The 15,351-nt window shown below is 37.9% G+C and overlaps 1 protein-coding gene across 13 annotated transcripts in view; it reads right to left on the reverse strand.

Moving 5' to 3' along the window:
• Positions 1-15,351, reverse strand: part of EBF1 (EBF transcription factor 1) — a 391,270-nt gene that overhangs the window by 351,416 nt on the left and 24,503 nt on the right. The gene's annotated exons all lie outside the window — the stretch shown is intronic.

Consider the following 15,351-nt stretch of genomic DNA (forward strand, 5'->3'; position numbering starts at 1 on the left):
ATCAAACCGCAAGGAGAATTTTCTGGTGGAACTCACAGACTTGCCCAAGCTACAGAGAATATTTATATGGGGGGAAGAGAGGATCAGTAAGCAAACGTTGTGTTAATGAATAAAGATCCCATATTTCAATCCTGAAAACTCTCATGTTGTTTTAGGCCCACCAGCACAAGCGCGAAACTAGCTTAATAAACCATAGGATGTGAAAAATTCACTGTGATGGGCATACCCAAGAAGTCCCCCACTGAAGGGGACCTGTGGGAAGCATGCAGTCCACCCACGGCCCTGTCTTGAAACCAGACAGATGAAGCTGTCTGCTAGAAAACTGAGATTCCCTTTCACTTTTCCACAATTGCGAAGTTGTTTGTAGAAGGCCCCCGGAATCATTTATAACTGAAAGAACAAGAGAAGCCACCTTCAAACTCCAGTTTCAATAGGTCTGAAATCCTTCTGGAAACCCAAAGCGACTGCACCATTTGGTATTCCCAGAGAATATGAGCAACAGATAAAACTAATCCAACCCAGTGGAAAGAAGGGTCACTGCAGAGTTCGGACTAACTTCTTAGTAACATTCAGCCCCTGCCACAACTTTCCTTTCTCTGTCATTTCCATGTACCGTAGAACTTGAATTCATAATTCATACCCCTGTTTTAAATCCCCACCTCAAAGGGAGCCTGTAAGAATACTGACACGTTTGTGTCAAAAAACTCCCAAACAGTTACAGGGAAAGCACTGAGGTAGAGTTCTTTCCCCAACAATCAGGAGGCTGCATACCTGGTTTATATGAGTTGCTAGTTCTCATGACCTCCTAATCCCCAGCGAACACTCTAGGGACATGGCTACTCCTACCAGGGTAGCCACAATTTCAATCAGACCTCCTCACACAACTTACTCCTAATTTCTGCAATATCTAGCTGGCAAGTGAAGCCCAACAGGGACTCATAGATACAAACAAAAGCTCGCTACAACCGCTGTGTGTGGGAAACTGAGGAATACCCAGACAGTCTACTTGGAGCAGCAGAGAGAAATACAAAGTAATAGAATATAACACAGTTTCCTGAAATTCAGAATACCAAACTTCCATGATATATCAAAGAATCAGACCTAATTCTGCCCTTATTATCTTGGGTATGTCATGATTCCTGTTGCAGAAACATTTTTAAGCCACTGTCTTTCAGCAATTTGATGAAAGAAAAAAACTAACATCTCACAAGTAATGTTGAAAGCACCATGATTTGAAAGAAACTACTATTAGTAAACTAAACTGCACTCTAAATAAAGAAAATTACTGCTGTTAAGACGCACTGTTCTGAGAATTATCAGGAAGAGTACCAAAACGCGAACACTGCCGTATATAAGAAATTATTCAAGTATGCATTTGAGTAATTCTGCATTTTAATTTAACCCTTTGAAACATTAATCAAACTGTGGCTAATTATAGGAATTAAGGAATTAAACGGTGGAATCTTCTAAAAGATATTATTTAAAAGGCAGTTTATACAATTACTTGTATAGATGTTTGCTTTAAAGAGGAAAACAGTTCTACTATAATGAAAAGGGTCTTAGAAAATTAAATTAACAAGGGGGGACCAGGCTGATATGAAACTAAATTAGCATCAAATGCAAATTACAGGGTACTTAATGGTAGAAACAGGTGCAGAGAAGAACCCTAAATGAGATAAATGAATAAAACATCCCTCTCCACAAATGTGGAAGCTGACACAAAGTCAATGATATGAATAATTCAGCAGCCTCCACACTGCTGTTGAGGTCAGTCTGCCTTGACCTTTGAAACAGGAAGTAAAATTCAGTTCAAATTTGAGTGACTGGAAATATAACAGTTATTTGTTTTTTATATTAAAAAACCCACAGAATTTTCCTTAAATACAGATATAGGAAAGATGCAATAGAATTATAGTTTGAACTAAAGAGACATTACATAATCAAAGTAGTTGGTAAACAAACAAAAAATCAAAAAATCGTTAGATAGGATTTTACCAAAACCACGTTTCAAAATATGGAAATTCTAAAAACAAAACAAGTAAAACGGGGCTATACAACCAGGGCTGGACTTACTGATCAAACTCCCTGTGAGAATAAATTTCTAAATTTGTACCCTTCCTTCAAATTATTTTGTTGTGTTGATGTCAATGTAAAAAATATTTTTAATTAGCCATGTATTTTTATTAATAATACAAAGTAATCGCTTACATTTGTAAGACAAAATTTTGTTAGATTTTTTAAAAAATCTTTATGAAGCCGCTCTTTTTTTAATCCTTCAAATCCTGACTTAATAAATGCTGTAGCCCCAAAATTAGTTTATCTTAGAAAAATGCAACCCGAGTTCTAAAAACAAATCATTCTCATAACTGACCATCTACCGTGATTCTATGTCTTTTATGCTTTCTTTCCTTCTTTGCATGCTTCAAAAGTATTTTGTACGGTCAACTAGTGAAAATACTTTCTTCATTTCAAATTGAATTTGGTGCTGCTAGAGATTAACATGGGATGACAACAAACCAATTTCTACAAGTGAGAAAGTCAGCAAAATATATATGGTATATCACCTCATTCTTATTTTACAGGATGGCATAAAAGATGTTTGATAATAGCAGTTATCTCTGCCCTCCAATCAGTTCTATTAATGGGACCCACAACTTGGCTATCTACCTTTCATCTATCTACTGTACTTGTCAGATAAAAGATTATGTTGAAAGATGAGCTTAATTTTATTTTCTAGATTTAGAGAGGGTTAAAACCACAGACATGCACGCACACACGCATGCGGGCGCACACACACCAGCCATCTATGAGAGAGCAGTGGTAAACTAGATCTACAATATAATTACCATAGGAAGAAGTTTGAGATAGGCTTCTTCTAAATGCAAGTGTTCAGAAGAAGCAAAATTAAAGATGCAGGGTGTGTTTTTTTTAATTATTATTATTATTATCATATCAGCAGAATCACTCCTCACTCGATATTTAATAAAGGCTGATAGACCAAACATTGCTGATTTGGGGCTTGGCGTAATGACCGACCTGAGCGAAGGTTTGTGTACAAAGTGGCTCCCCATTAAATAGGGCTCTGTGGAACCAGCTGGTTCTCATTTTGAAACAACCGGTTTCTCTATCCCCAAGTGCTAAAGAAAATAATCCCTGCCATCTATGACTACACACTTTCACAGAGGCAGCAATGAGAATTTGATTGTGGAGATAATTAAAGTCATTCCTGGAACTTCCATGAAAAAAAAAGGTGGGGGGAGAGGTGGGTCGAAAGAAAGAATAGTCAATGATAGTGTTTGAAATTAAACTATGACAAATCATCTGGAGTGCAGAAGAGGGAGATGGAGCCCCCGCCCTTCACGGAATTCAGTTGAAGCCAGCTCTATTTTCTTCTCCACTCGGTTGCTCCATGGGGAGGCCCGAGATGCCATTAGTCAGGGCCACAGCCCCCAGAGTCCGGCTTGGACACAGAAGAATCGAAACACAGCCCGAGAAACTCCCTATCGCTGATGACACATCACAAGGAGATTTTTTTTTTTTTTTTAATTTTCAATCTTAAATAAAATAGCCAGAGAGGAATCCATCTGGATTCTTCAACAGCCATCCTGGGTTGATCTGGGATTGTTTTAACATGAAAAAAGAAGGGGAAGAAGAAAAAATCAGACATTTGAAGGCATGCCTCTCAATCTCGAGGAAAGCTTGGTTTCTGTTTTTGTTTGGTTTGGTTTGGTATAAAGCCATGGTGTTCCATAAGAACCCATGCTTAAATGGCCCAAATGACATTTAGCTGAGCCTACAGTCCCTGCACGCCTGCAGATTTCATGGGCTTTGGGGGAAAAACTAAAGTACGTGTAATCTGTCTGTCTGCACTATCTGCCTTTAACAGGAAGGAGAGATGGGCTCAGTGAGGACGATCCAGGGTCTCTCAATTAACCTGATTAGTTCAGCACATTGCTCTCACGAATGGCACCTTATCTTGGAAATAGGGGAGAACTTCCTTCCTCCAGTAGACGCAGGAGCCCCCTAAAGCCACAGTGATGCAGCCTATCAATTGTGAGTGGTCTCTGCTTCCCCTCCCTCTTGCCAGCTAGCAGGTCAGAGAGCCCGGCAGACGCGCTGCCTGATTGGATTTTGTGTCCTAAGGACAGGAGGCAAGCTCCCGTCTGCCCAGGTGGCCTTGCAGAAGGCTGGGAAAAGGGATGCCCTGTGGGCAACTTCAAGCCCCTTCTTTCAGAGTCAACCAGGCACATGATGGGATTGAGGTGGGGGGACAAGGGGGTTGGGGGAGGGAGAGAGAGGAAGAGAGAGTGGGGGGGGGTGTTGGAGAGAGAGAATTCATTAACCCTTCAATCACTGGAGTAACATGTCAATTATACCTGCCTGAAAGAAAAAAGGGTGAATTCTTAAGTCACCTAACATTATATAAAACAAAGACCCTGCCGAAACATGTTACCCGAATACTAGCTTCACGTTTGATATAATAATGGGAATCACAAAAGTTACCCTACAAAAATAAAGCTTTCTCCCAAACTCTCTGAAATCTGCTTGTTTGCAAAGGATGCCCTGTGTATGTGTGTGTGTTTTAAATTCACGTTATCATGTGCAATAGACATAGTAGTTAACAGAATATATTCTTGAAAATGTGCTTTGTGAGAATGTCAACAGCAGGGTTTTTCACTTACTTGTCTGCTCTGTGATTTACTTGATCAATTAAATAGTTAGGCAATGAGGGGATTTGCATGGTAATCGTGCCAAGATTAACATTTTTAAGTGTAACAAATTTAATATTTTATCTTACATTTTCTGTTTCTCATCATTCTTTAATGGCAGTGCATTTTCACTTTATTGTGTAGTTATAACAAGCCTGTCTTTATGCAGAGAGATGAGACCACCAGCTTCAACAACTGCATTTCTAGCTCCTTTCATCCTTTCTTTCATTTCACAAAAACATACCCCAAGCACTTACTACATAGCAATGAGGTTCTGAGCTGAGTGCTGGGGATATAGCAGTGACCAGCACATGCATATCACTGCCCTCTGGGGCTTACCGTCTACCTCCTAAAGAGTTCACCTGCCTCAGCAATACCAGAGGGAACTAAAATTAGAATTTCAGAGATGGAAAGATCTTAGAGAGCTCTTCATTGCAGCCCTTATTTTAAAAATAACATCTATCTTCTTTGAATATGATATATGTGCCAGGTGTTGTGCGAAGTACCCTCTGTGTATTATCCACTTATTCCTCACCACAACCCTATGAAGGAAGAACTACTATTCTCACCCTGGTCTTACAAATGAAGAAACTGAGGCTTCAGAAAGTTCAATGATCTGCCTACAGCCCCAGAGTCAACAGTGGCAGAGCTGGGATTTGATCCAACGTGCTCTGACTCCACAGCCTGAAGTCTTAACCAGTGTGTAGACTGCCTTGTAGGCTGCAATAAAGCCCCAGAGTTTGCCCAAGTTCAATACCACAGAGTAAAAGCTAAAAGGCAACTTTAACGCAGGGATACTTTTCCTCTGATCATGATCCCCATCTAAAATAGCAGTCTTCTATTTTTTTAAAACATCAATTTATTCTTTGCTTACCATTAATACTCCAAATTATTGGGGTGGTTTTTTTTCAACTCTGAGGCACTGTAAGCTCTATGAGGGCAGGAACAATGTGTGTCTTATTCACTGTTTTATCCCCAACCCTGAAAGCAGTGACTGGCATAGAGTACAGGCTCAATAAATATTTGTGGAAAGAAAAAAAGATGAATGAATAAATCCTCCTCCAAGGGGACTTAGTTACCATGATAAACTTCAGTAAGGCAACTCTGCTTAGAAGAAAGTCCCATGGCAATCATCACATTAAAAATAACAATCCACACAGAATATATTATGTTCAAATTGCAAGCACCTGATATGACTTCAGGCACCTAATATGTACCGCATCCTGTGCTAGATATATTAACCCTCACAGATCTTCAAAACTGAAATTACTTTTCCCCATTTTAAAGATGGGAAAGCTGGACATGGATGGAACTGGAGGGTATTATGCTGAGCGAAATAAGTCAATCAAAGAAAGACATGTATCATATGACCTCACTGATATGAGGAATTCTTAATCTCAGGAAACAAACTGAGGGTTGCTGGAGTGGTGGGGGGTGGGAGGGATGGGGTGGCTGGGTGATAGACATTGGGGAGGGTATGTGCTATGGTGAGCGCTGTGAATTGTGCAAGACTGTTGAATCACGGGATCCGTACCTCTGAAGCAAATAATACATTATATGTTTAAAAAAAAAAGAAGAAGAAGAAGAAGATAGCAGGAGGGGAAGAATGAAGGGGGGGAAATTGGAGGGGGAGACGAACCATGAGAGACTATGGACTCTGAAAAACAAACTGAGGGTTCTAGAGGGGAGGGGGGTGGGAGGATGGGTTAGCCTGGTGATGGGTATTAAAGAGGGCACGTTCTGCATGGAGCACTGAGTGTTATACGCAAACAATGAATCATGGAACACTACATCAAAAACTAATGATGTAATGTATGGTGATTAATATAACATAAAAAAAAGAATAAAAAAAATATATACTAAAGATGGGAAAGCTGAACCCCCGGAGACTCAGGTATTGGTAAGTAACAGTGAGGGGATCTGATCCTCAGCTAACAGACTCCTAAATCGATGCCTTTTCCATCATACTCTGCCCTGTCCCAGATTTCTCTTTGGATTAGTGCCTGTGTTTTCCCAGTGAAACACACAATGGTTTACTCATCAAAATAGATGAGGACATGAGAACTCAAATATTGTCCCAGCAACGGGTTCAACAATTTACATGTCATATTATTATTATGTTTAATCCCAAAAGTTAAGTGCCAAATCTCCTAAGAAAAATTGTTTAGATACAAAGGTTTAGATTAAACCTTGGACCAAGGATGAATTATGGATACCAAGAAAAATAAGTGAGACTACATGAAATGCTAAAAACAGTATTTTTTTTTTTTTTTACTGGGCAATTGAGGATGGAAAAAAAATCAGGCTGAGAGCTAAGAGATGGGATTTCTAATCACTCGCTTTGTCACTAATAAAGTTCCTTGGGCTGTGTGCCTCAGTTTACCCACTGTAAAATGGAGTTAATTTGTGCCCTCACATTTGTGTGTGAAGAGAATTCTCTGAAATATTATACCATAAAGATCTCTAAAGCTTTCAAGTACAGTTCAGATGTAAGCAACTATGACACTCTTAATGGTCAAGGATTTTATTTGTTTTGTGTTATGGTGCTCGTAAGCCCAGATTCAGATGCTGGTCTCTAAGAGACCCTAGGAACAGCCAGAATAGGACAGTCCCACTCCTACACCCACAGAAAGAAGGACTCAATTTTTTAAAGATATTTTGAGATGTACACCATTCATCTGAGGTTATAATCTGGCTTTAAGAAAACACCGAGATTGTATAGAGAAACATGGGTTTGCAACATTGTCTATAATAGTTTCAAAGATAACCAACTTTCTTTTCTAAAGATCTTTCTAATAAATACAAAAGAGACTTCTCATTTTTCATCTTTGTTTTTGTCTTTGTAAAGATTGTGTGTGTGTGTGTATGTGTGTGCACGCATAGATGTGTGTAGATGTGGGTGTGAGAGAAACCAAACCTGATGCAGGACCAAGGTTCTTCAAACTAACTTTCCATTTTGTGAGGAAACTTCACCATTGCATCCAAGACTGCTAAGAATGGTGTTTTAAGACACTACTAACATCACAATACCAATAAAAAGGAAGCATATTAAAAGTAGGAGAAAACTATTGTTCTATTGAACAATAATAAATAAGTTGCAAATAGCATGACTGTCTGATATTCAGATAAAGTGAAAAGAAAAAAAGTGTTAGATCATGGTTGCTCTGGAAAGATGGAGGAGAAAACAACCTCCGACCATTCGAAAAGTTGTCAGCTGAGAGGAGAGCACCGTCCAGTGCGGGCAGAGTACTCAGGGCACTAGCAGGGTCCTAGGCCATACGAGAAAGGAGCAGCTAATATCATGAAACAAAATACCCTAACATTTCCTTTTGCTAATTTCTAATTCACTGATTAAGAAAGACAAGAAAAATATACTTCAATCCTGAAATGCCACGTCTTGAGTGTTCACACCCTACACAAGGGCTCTTCTGGTCTACCCACCCACCTCCCCACACACATCGGATCAATATTTGGTCAATCGAGCAGCAAATGAGCAAAAAGTTCTTGAGGGATTCTTGATATTGATTAAAAGGGCATTTTTTCTAAACCACTACAAACTTTCCACGAACCAAAATCTTAGAATCTTGCCAAAACCCTCTACGATATGTATAGCAACCATGTCCAGGTTAAAAATGCAATGTGCAATTTGATTATTATTTTCCTCTTTTTTCTCTGCCCTGGCACTGAAAGTGTTAAAGAAAACAATAAAAGAACAAGTAAGTGTACAGGGTAGGATTTACTGGCATTTACTTTTAATCTATGGTCCTTCACTCTGTAGCTTATCGGGCCTCTGTCAGTCCTTTTTCCTCCTTTATACTTCACGAGGAGCCCCCCATGCTGCTACTGAGAGACAGAGCCCAAGTGTCTATAAGCTTTTTGTCAGGTAAAAAGAGAAGAAAAAGGAAAGGAACAAGAGGAAAAGCAAAGCTAAGAGGCATCTATTAGATGTCACTAGGCTTTTGTATTCATGTCAATGATTCAGGATTAGAGTATTTGAAATAATCTTATTGAGAGGAATCAAAAGGCCCACCGAGTGAGAGGCTGCTCTGCAGCATATGGCAAAGGCACGAACAATATCTTATTAAAGATGTGTTGGCTATAACACTATTACTTTATATTACATTACAAAACTATTGTGCCTCAAACAGTTAGCGGGATGGTATAGTTACCGAGTGCCATTTTGGAGGTTATTGTGTGGGATCAAGCTATATAATTTGCCAGCTTGTCTAGTTAAGTCTTTCCAAGTAGGGTTTGCAGGCAAGTTTGGAACTGAAACGAAGCACTTCACCTTCAAAAATAAAAATCCCCAAAGCACAGCGAAGACCACTCTGTTCCCACTGAAAGTGGAGTATATATTACATGGATGAAACGCCGGTGGCATTCTTTTCCCCCAAATCAGATTCATTAAGTTTGCATCATTTACCATATGTGACCCCCATCCCCCATTGAAAAATATGCAGGTTTTTTTTTCCGGCTTGATTCCCCTCCTCATGAAGAACACGCACACACATACATACATACACACACACACACACACACACACACTCAGCTTCACACTTTAGCAGGATTAAGGCAATTAAAATTCTATTACAATAAGTACTGTAACGTTAAAACCTTCATTTGCTTCTGGACAAAGGCTTGTAACTGGAGAGTTTGCGAGGGAGATTTATCTTCATCTACCCACACCTTTAAAGCCAATAAGCAACCAAAAACAAACCTGTACTGTTCACCATATTTCATTGCTTGCAATTGGAGTATTTAGGTCAATTTTATATTGTCCAGAACAGGGTAGAGTTACCCAGTTTGTAAAAGGAAAGCTAGAACGGGGGAGAGGAGAGAATGAGGAATTAGCAGTCTATTTCAGATAATGCCTCATGCCAATTAAAATGACCAAAATACCATCTCTTTATATGAAGGAAAACTCTAAATGGAGTTTTTAAAATCTGGTCAACTCTTCTTAGAGAGTTTGGTCAGGTGCCCGCAGTAGGGAGGAGTGAGGGGAATTTATCAATGGAGAGTTGCACTTGGGGAGGGTTTTGGGTTTTTTTTTTCCCCATTCTAAGCAAATTCATTTAGAAAAGTAAAAGCATATTTAATATAGTAATATATTCTCATCACAAACTGACTATGCAAAGTTGCTAGATGACACACAGGGGACTTTGTACTGCTTTTCTGTATTTTTCCAAAACTGTCACAAAAGCAAAGTTATGAAGACATGGGATTAAAAACCCCCACCACGAGCAGACGCCCGGGCCAGTTACACACATAACACTGTTGATTCTCTGAAGCTTCGTTAAATACATTTCTTGGAAGTTGCTGCCATTACTTCCTTTACAGGAAAACCACTGTTGTTCATTATACAGTGTCTGCAGTAGTATTATACCATGTAAAAGTACTTTGCATTATGATACATTGTCAGCATATTTGAAATGCATGTTAATGTATCCTGGCTGTGTATTTGGGAATAGCTGATAGCAAATGGAATACAGACTGCTATTAGTTTATTGTATTTGCTATTTTCTTATCATGGTAGCAAACTGCACACAAATGTACACAGCTCCTCTCATATTCAGAATGGTATTATTTGATATGTGATAAAATTTAGAATGATACGCTCTCACATCAGCCTCATCGCTAATAATCACATAGGAATTCCCACTGAGAAAACAAATGTTTAAATACAGTAGGGTTAATAAACAACCATAAATTAATGTTCCACGTCAGTACTGGCTTTTCACTTTTGGAAAAAGGCAAACCTCTCAATACAACCAAGAAGACAGCAATTATCCTGCCTGGGGCAATTGTAAAGGGTGAATTCCTCCGCCTTTTATTTTAACAGAGCATTCAAGGTTAGGAAATCAGATGGTATAAAGGCTTATCAGAACTCCAAGAAATGCAATTTCACCTCTGGTTGTTCACACTCCAGACAGCAGTCTGTGTATCTTACATTGTGATTATGTGCAGTGGTCGGTCCTTCTAAAAACTGGGTAGAGGCCAAAACAATGAGTTGAAAGGTCAGTGAAATGAAACTCTGAGGAAAAGCCTCATTTGCAACAAAGTATATGTTATGTTCACAGAGTTGAGGACTTTATTACATACATATTACATACCCACTCTATGGTAATTCTAAAGTTTTACTATTGTCTTCCTGTTTTACAGGTGGACGTATATCTTATATAAATACATCGGGCCAATTTAATCAGGAAATTAGATGTTGATAAGACAACACTAGACATTTCTAAAAAGTTCAGTCATAGCATTTATACCTCTCAGTTGAAGAATGGATCTTAAGAAAAATTTCTTCTCTGAACAACCTTGACATGGTCAAGCTTTTCATATGCTGTATATCATGGAAATTCAACAGGTAAAATAAGCATTATACTATTTTCACTCCTGAACATTCTATTTCAGACAATAATCATAAAGAAAATCCAACTAGTGTTACCTAAATGAAAGTGATCTAGATGTGGAAGATCCTTAGACAATCCTGGAAAAGACAAATACAGGGTTTTTTTTCTTCCTTTCTTTTTAGGACACCCTTGGGTCAGTGTGACCTAAAGAGTAGTGATTCTAAACAAGCTAACTTTTTCACGTCATAAAATTCATGTATTTTTTAAAATGTATCACAAGCTTACATCTCAAACATAGATATAAGGATCTTATAAATGGAAAAGAAAGACAAATCTGTTAAAGTTATAATAAGCAAATGCAAAATTTTTAGAGGTATATTAGTCAACAGGCTTTAAAAATCCATGCTCATACTGGCTGTGAGGAACTCAAAATGTGCAGGCTATTCAAGCCACGTTATATCTCAAAAGGACTATGTCTAAATTCACATGAGATGGGAAAACATGATTTGAGGAAGAATTTCACCCTTTATTATTTCTATCTATTAAAAGAAAAAATTCCACGTGTTAACTACCCAGGATCCACAGTGCAAGGACATGAAGAATTGGGAACTTATTTTGTCCCTTTACTTAGTGGTCTATTTCATCAGTCACACTGATCCTAAATTGAAAAACCAAACAAACAGACAAATACTGAGCCATACCCTATCCTGCCCTACTGGAAATAAGCACAACTAATCTGACCGGAAACTTCAGGGCTCTGTGTGAAAGGAATCCTATAGTATAATTCGTATAATTCAGAGAAAGAAATGTTTTTGTAAGACCATCTGTATTCACCGATGTCATTGCTCTAAGATAGTTTAGTGAATCAAGGATAGGAAAATAAAGAGTTTTGTGAAGCAAATCAAGAATGGATGGTAACCCTAACCGACTAGATACGGAATAACAGTCTGCACACTTCATATATTCAGTTCAAGTATTTATAAAGAAGTTTCCATGTAGAAAAGGGAAGATTTTTTTTTATAGATTTAGAAAAACTGGGTTCCCAATTCGGACTACCCTGTGTGACTTTTGTCATTACCATCTTTTCTGACTCTTACAAAGTAAACCTAATTAAGAACCTCCCTCATTAGTCTTCCAGAAAAATTAGCACAGCTTATGCTAATTACTCCTGCAAAATTTAATAAACTCGTTGAAATGGGAATAGTCTAATGAGGTTTTATTTATTGAACTAAGATAACTCCAAGGAAAAAGGTTAGGACACAAGGATATCCAATGTGGTAATAAAACTACAATTTATTCAATTTCTAAACACGGATTTTATTGCAAACCTTTTAAATTCAAATATGAGTTACTGTGTGAATATGTTAAATCAATCTCCACCTTAATTTAATAACAGCAAGACAGTTTTTACTTTTTACTTTAACAATAATTACCACACATAGCCGTTTACCTCAATGATAATGAAATTTACTGTTATTAGTTCCTGGTCATCGGTTATTAAACATAACACATATGACTTTTTGCATGTCTACGCAGCCCAAATACTGGGATCGTTGGGCACATCCTGGTCTTTATAATTCTTAATCAAGCCATTTGGCATCAGGCCGAAATATGACCTGGCAGTCAACTCCACATGCACACCTTCTACATTTGCAGAAATCTTCCTCTAAACTTTTTTGAAGGGACTTGACAAATTGTCACAAATGTAAAAAGAATTTGGGTCATATTTTTCTTACTTTGTTGCATGCTATTATAAAAGAAGGAAGTAGAAACCCATTTTCTAAATCACGACATGCAACTGCTGATTTTGTTAATTCCATTTTTTTGATAGACAACGCCAAGCTGATGTCCCCAAATCACTGGCAGCAAAAAATACAGCCAAAATTTAACACAGAAATAGCTTAGCCTGCACCATTGCTGTATGACCAGAAAACGTCTTCTATCTACCCTATAAATAGTTTTCCTGAATAACCACTGCTAAAAGTCTTTTGACTGATAAAAATAGCAGTGTTCTTCCAAAATCCGAAGGACAAGCAAAGGGAGCTAAAAATTATTGGTGCCCAAAAGGTGACTTCGTGCTAAAACTATGCTAAATCTTAATACAGTGATTGCCTGTACCTTCAGCTCCATAATTGCATATTGTATGCATCTTGTAAAAACAGTTACTGTTGCGACTGAATGCAGGCCCCATAACCTATTTTTGCAAAATATGCAGAGATTCACATCCATAAATCTGAAAGCAAATCAAACCCTAAGCACGTAACGCAGATATTATGCAATCGGTAATATAGAATCAAATTGGGAACTATGAAATTCAAACACGGTTGCCATCATTTTTTTTTCCTTTGCAGCAATTTTATGGAATTGAAAAATCTTTTCTATTTTGCCCTTCCTCGTGTGAGTTCTTTTCTTGTTGTTATTTTCTTCTCTCATTGTTAAAAATGAAAGTTTCACATATCAGCAGAGACAGGGCTGGAGCTTTTAAAACCTTTGGCAGACCCAAGGACAAATAAATTCTGAAAACTCAGATGCAAATAAAAATAGCTAAATGGGGTTTTGCATATCAACTGGCATCACTGCTTGAAAAGACAGTTCATGGGAGACAGTGGCAATCGCCAGCAAATAAACATATGTTGAGGCTTCTGCAGATCCACTGGGTTTCAGCCGGTTTTAAAATACTCCTCTCTTAAGAGACCAACATTGGCTACACACTGTTTTCTACTTTGTCAAACCAAAAAGGGAAAAAATGAAAAGGAGAAATGTCATGAGTAATATCTCTCAAGCCACCAACAGTATAAAGTGCATACTTATTTTGCCTAAATTGTTTGAACTACCCCAGCCAAGAAAAGGTTTTAAGTACCCTACTGGGACAGATGCTAGGCGGCAACAATAGAAGCCACACTAATGCAATCCAGGTAACACAATCCTGTTTCAAAAACACGGGCCAGGCTAATTACAGCGCTGCTGAGTCAAGTTTCTTATGCCATCGCAACCCACAAGAACAGGTCAAAATCAAATGTTATTCAAACCACAGTCATATCAACCTTCTATATCAGAGTCACAGCTTAAAACCAAATGAAGAACTTAAAAGCTTAACCCATTCACAAGCAAAAGAAGTGTTTTCATTGCGGGTGGCAAGGTATGGTTGCTTGTCATCATCTACACCAAAAGGAACTGTGCGGCAGAACAGAATGCTTATAGTTTCAAAGTTTGTGGGACTGTTTGGGCTGGTCCTTTGATCAGAACACTTTCTTTTTAACAGAAGCGTTAGGAAAAACTTGCTTAAAATAACAAATGGTATTTCGAAGAGATGGATTTAAATAAAACAAACAGCATAAAGGTTATATTTAGTTTTGACCTTTTTCATCTGAAGATTTATCTTCCATTGCAGAAAAAAGGAATTACACGAATGGCAGGTCTGCTCTCGCACATAAACATGCTGTTCCAAACCTACAGGCGGCATAGAAGCTCACCTCACACGAAAAACGTGTATTAACTTGGAATCAAGTATATTAAGACTCAGTTATCAAGCAAAGGGGCATGTTTTGGGTAAATATTAGAGAGATATTTAGTTAAAATACCTGATTGAAACGTAAGCTTTATAAAGCTAGTGGGCAACAAAAAATTGGGTTGAAGCCTGGAGAATCACATGAATCCAAATCAACAAGTCAATGTTTTGACATAAATTACAAGGAAGCAGTTTTTCAGTTAACTGAAAAACAATAAAGTAAGCCCCAAAAGGTAAAGAATTGGAAAGACAGATAGATAGGGTTTGTTTTTTATTTTGTTTTGTTTTCTGTTTTTTTTTTTTTCAGTAAAAATCATCATTACCAAACCCAAAGAGGAACTTTTGTTCAGCTGTTAATTTCCTCCATGAGGGATCCGTCAGTCTAATTTACAAGACTCTTTTCCAGCTAGTGGAGGGTGTTAGCTCTTTCCCTAGCTGACAACTGACAGTAACCATAAACCTTCCAGGCCATTTAACTCTCAATGAGTAATGCTATGTAACAAATGGTTTATCATACATATTTCCATACAATGAATTTCAATAATTAAAATGTAAAATGAATATTTGGAATGCAACTTCGCATAATATGTGCACACACTGACTCCAAATTGCACCCAACAACTAAAACAGATTTATTGTTCTACAGTGATTTACTTGGTCATGTCAGATTAGTAATATGGATCTGTTTAAAAACACAATAATTAAGACAAGCAGGATAAATTAATCAACTTACAATACAGTATGAGCTACCATCAAATGCCGGGAGATAACACTAGAAAGTCTT

This window comes from Halichoerus grypus, chromosome 2 (genome assembly GCF_964656455.1).
Source record: "Halichoerus grypus chromosome 2, mHalGry1.hap1.1, whole genome shotgun sequence".
In the NCBI taxonomy this organism is placed as follows: Eukaryota; Metazoa; Chordata; class Mammalia; order Carnivora; family Phocidae; genus Halichoerus; species Halichoerus grypus.